The 4,944-nt window shown below is 35.1% G+C and overlaps 1 pseudogene; it reads right to left on the bottom strand.

Annotated features, from left to right (window-relative positions):
* Window positions 1-1,655: 1,655 nt before the first annotated feature.
* LOC125198798 lies at window positions 1,656-2,550 on the bottom strand (annotated as a pseudogene).
* Between the last annotated feature and the right edge of the window lie 2,394 nt (window positions 2,551-4,944).

The following is a 4,944-nucleotide window of genomic DNA, read 5'->3' as shown; positions in this document are numbered from 1 at the left end:
TTCACAGGCTACCCCTACTGTAGGGAAAGACCAACCCCCAGATCTAGCTAGTCTTGTCCCATCTGATGCATTGGTCTCAGCAAATCCTCCAGGACAGGAATTTTTCTAAACTGGAAAAAAATCACCTCTGCAGATAAGAAACCGGGGTTTGCAGGTATATTTTTCGGGTTCCCCTTTTTCAAAAAATTAACTTTATTTTTTGCGATTGATGTACTATGGTTTTAAGTGGATTCTTTAACTTGAATCTCATGGATGGGGTTTAAAACACATTTTAGGAATACGCATGGATTCAGCTTTTTCTCAAAATTTTTGGGAATAACCAACAGAATCACTTAACGGTTAATATGCTAGGCTGCATAAAGTCAGCGTTTTTTTTGTTGGGAAGCTGTTGATCTTTGTTGAAAATGTGATTGAATTTTGGGGATAAAAAATTTTAAATTTTTAAAGATTGCAAGGGGGAAATTTCTTTCTTTCCTTTCTTATTCTTCTTATTATCCCCTCAAATAGCTGTGTGTCATGGATGAAGCATGGAATTTTTACAACCCCAAATTTTTAATTTTTCATAGGACCAAAACCTAAACCCCCCATCCAATGCTTCCACAAAGGAGAAAAACCTTTTTGGGACTTTGAACTGCCCATCACTTACGCTGGCCCCCCTAAAATTTTTTGAAGATTCTTGGGAAAAAACTAGAACCATAGTTTCTCAGAGGTCTGTTATAATGATTTTTTAATCTGTTAGTTTGTGACTCTTCTGTGAAATCTAACCATATTCAGTACAGATAAAGTAGGAAGAGAACATAGAGAAAAAATCGGGAGCAACTTGAAACTATAGTTTTGAACAATATAAGCAAACAACTTGTCATGGAGTTGAAGAATCTTTCTGTGAGTCTCAAACCTCAGTTTCCTATTACGTATAGATTATAGTAGTATGTCTCTAATGTAACACAGATACCTTAAACTGTGAGGACTCCCAAAATTTAAATTTTTCTTACATGCAAATTGTTTCAGATAATATTCAAGAACATGGATATACAGAAAACTTCAAAGCGGGCATTCATCATCAAAAGAGAATGTAAAATTACCCACATTCATAGAAAATGCGTGAAAAACCCAAATTTTCAGGGAAAAAACTAACTGGGAAAGGTTTAAATTTTATTTTTTAAAAAGCAATATGACTCGAATGATGTGATTCTTTATTCCAAATTTCCAACATATAATGACAATTCTTAATTATAAGTGTCCTGTTGAATTCCTATGCCTTCTATAATACATCATCATTGCTGATCTTGAACACCAGAGCCATAATAAATATCAATTTTCTTGTCTGTTTTTTGTGCTCCACAGTATATTACACCCCCATGATTCAGCTGCTGGGAAAAAGGTAGATGTAACTAATTACATGACAGTATAATCGGGACAGCTTAATTTTATTATTGCTTTTCATTCTGGGATACATTTTTACACATTATAGATTTTGTACAATTTTCTTTGCAGTCCATTCTTTGTTTAGTTCAGTTCTCACCGTGGTGATCTCCAGACCCATTTCCACGTGGGCCCAAGTGGCCGATATCTGGGCGGAATGGCCACATGTCTGCCAGCCGCCTCAGCCCCCCGGGGACCTCCTGTCTTCAACGTGAACTTGGTTGGATTCATCTTCACAAGTTTGATTCGGGGTCTCGATTTCCCTGGCGGCATACTGGGCAAGAATTATGGGCCTCAGCCATGGAACAATGCAGTCAGAATGGAAGATATGCTTGCATGGTAACTCTCTTGCTTCCAACCCAACTTTTAATTCTTCCTTGCAAACTGGGCATTCAGTGTCTGTCTCCCGATGTGTTTTTTTGCAATTTTAATTGTTGGAATGGGATCAATAGCTGAATCTGGAGCTGGTGGTGGACCCGGCCTGTCGTTTGGGGTTATCTCCTCGATGGGGGGCCCTTGCAGTCCGGCCCCGGGGAAGTAGTTTCCGGGTCCTCCTGGTGGGACTAGCCTTTCTCTCGGGCCCATTTCCCTTTGGGGGTATGGGGCCCGTTGGCCGGGAGAATAATCCAGGTTCTGGGCCCGGGGTATAATGCCGCTATCTGGACCCCAAACCGTCGGCCCCCTTTCCCCCTCACCAAACGAAGGACCCTCCTCCGGGAAACCCGCTTTGATTTCCCACCCTTCCCGGTTCCCCATGACGCCGTCTTCCCCCCCATGAACCCGTGTTTGGCCCATAATTGAGGCCCGTTTATTGGGGGGTCCTCCAGACGGTTTAGCCCCAAGTGGATGATCCAGCATGAGGGCCAATGCTTCCCAAAACTGGGCCTCCCCGGGGAGGGGTCGAACGCGGTGAATTCAAGAACGGTTTTTGGCCCCGCCATGTGATTTCAGAGAAATTGGCCGAGGCACCGTGGGCAGATGATACTGGATGGGTCCTCAGGCGCGTCCTTTACCGTCCGGTGGCACTGGTAACACCAGTAGAGATTGGAGCTTCTCCCATTGCCGTTGGCTCTTGGAGGGCTCAGAGACAGGTGTATGTAAATATTACGTAGAAAATGGCAAAAGAATCTGAAATTTCAAGGGGGATGCATGGCTTTATATATATGGAATAAGAGAGTAGTTCTATATAGGGGAAAAAGCATGGCTTTTTGAAGCTGTATGAAGAGATTCCCACTTTGTTTCTGCTTGTTTAAAAAATAAAACATCACACAGAGAACGGAAGTCCCTTGTCTTGGTTAGCAAATCCATTTGATCGAGTTTATATTTCAAAAATAATCTATGAAACCCCAACTTTATCGATAAGACGCTTCCCTTTTTAAACAATAGGTTATGAAGAAACATTTGGGGAAATGGTTAATGCATAAGGCTAAGTGTCTCAAATTTGAGTCACTAAACTTTAAATTTCTATTTATTTGTTAATAAAAATTGTAGAATCATTATTAATGATCAATTACTAAATAAATAAATAAAAAAGGAATAAGGTTTCATCCCGAAACACGAAGTTTGTAACATGTTCGAGTTTCTAAGTCCCAAAAGCAAATACAGTTGGATTGGGCCTGCATATGAGCCAATTTTTTGACAAATGTAATTTTGTGTGGTCTAATAAATATTTCAACCAACCCAAAATTTAAAATTTAAAAAATTATGAAAATTAGGAATATTACATTTTTCTTCTTGTGTTGTAAGGCATTACTTCTTTCTTGTATGATCCATTTGTTCATGCATTTAAATTTTTTTAAGTGCTCCGTAACTTTATGAAATTTCCCCCATTTTCTTTTTTTTTAATGAAATTAATACGTAAAAAATACACTTGCCAAAATAAAATATATTAGTAAAGCCCAAGAAAATTTGCAAAACAAAAAACCCATAATGAAATCAACATAATTATAAATTTTGAGGTTTCAATATTACTAATAAAAATACATCAAAAAATAAGTTATGACAAAAAAGAAATGCTCTGTTGGGGGGGGCAGACCATTTAATTTATTCTTCAATAATGCAAATAAAAATTAAATATTATACCAGACTATCCAAATCTAATTGAAACACAAGAACTGAGTGTATATTAATTAAAGGGATTTGGGGCAATGCTGCTTCTCTTAAATATATACAGTATCAGAAACCTAACATTTTCACCACATGGTTGTGCAGTACAAAAGAAAAACATATTGTCATTAATGTTTTGAAACAAATTTCAACTAACATTTCATGTTGACCGATACCTTTGTACTATATTTATATGAAATAGATATATAGATGGATAAAGGGGGGAAAAAAAACCAAAAATTTAAAAGTGATGAATTTGTATAATGAATTGAATTTCATTTAGAACTTTCATTTTTTACAATTTAAGGGCTGAAAATAATTTTAATTTACTCTAAAATAGTAATGTATATATATAAATAACTCTAGAAATTTTTCCGACATAGAATAATGGTTTAGTTTTGCATTTTATTTTAGGGTTAATTATAGTCTATAGCATGAACTTTTAATGAATTTCAGTTTATAGCTACAATATAAATTTATTGTTTGTATAGCCTAAATTTTAAGAAAATATTTAATTAAGGCCAACAATAATAATAGTGTCAAGTTTGTGGGTAATTTTTTATTTATTTATAACTATTTATTTGATTCATGTTTGAACGTTGTTGGCATCATTATGAAGAACAATTCGATGTATTGCTCGATATTTTTAATTGATAAATGGAAATGAATTTTGTTGGAATTCTAATCGTGTACATAATTAATTAATTAGCTTTTGTTTAGATTTATACACACGTACATAAATAATGTTGAACCTCTGTATGATTTAATGTGTGAAGCAATTTAGTTACGCGTATTTATAAATTCATACTTATATGAATTACGAAAGTTGATGCGAAGTATGATGATTGTGTTCGATCGCCAGATTCTCGAGCTTAACTTTCACGAAAATATATGTATTAAATTAATTACTGGATTTCAACACTTATCTGCTTTGAACAGTCAAAAGTTGCATGATCAAACCTATTTTGGATTAATTAAACATAGGCCAATCATAATTTAAAGGCATGCCAATTTTGACATGGATTAGATAGTTTCAACTTTCATTTTCAATATAGTACTACTTCAATTAATTGTTAGTGTATAATAGAATAACATAATTTAATCATCGATCGGTACGTACTGGCTGATACATATGGGGTATTTATGCATACTATTTCCTTGTATAAATTTAGTATAAAAGTGAAATTTTGACACATTTTATTACAAACTCATATGTGAAAGCTAAACTAGTGTATTTTTCCTAAACAAAACAGTAGTAATAGTAAAAATAATTAACAGGTTATCGCATCAAGGATTTGATCTTATGAAAACCTAAAATATACCGTTACGTTGTAGTACTAGTCAAACTAAAAATTTAATGAGGCAATCATATGTAAACCTTTAAATATAATGGAAATCTAAGATAGGTAGAAGCTA

The sequence above is a fragment of the Salvia hispanica genome, unplaced genomic scaffold (assembly GCF_023119035.1).
Source record: "Salvia hispanica cultivar TCC Black 2014 unplaced genomic scaffold, UniMelb_Shisp_WGS_1.0 HiC_scaffold_275, whole genome shotgun sequence".
Lineage (NCBI taxonomy): Eukaryota > Viridiplantae > Streptophyta > Magnoliopsida > Lamiales > Lamiaceae > Salvia > Salvia hispanica.
The sequence above is the reverse complement of the archived record's forward strand: the minus strand, read 5'-3'. Positions and strand labels throughout refer to the sequence as shown.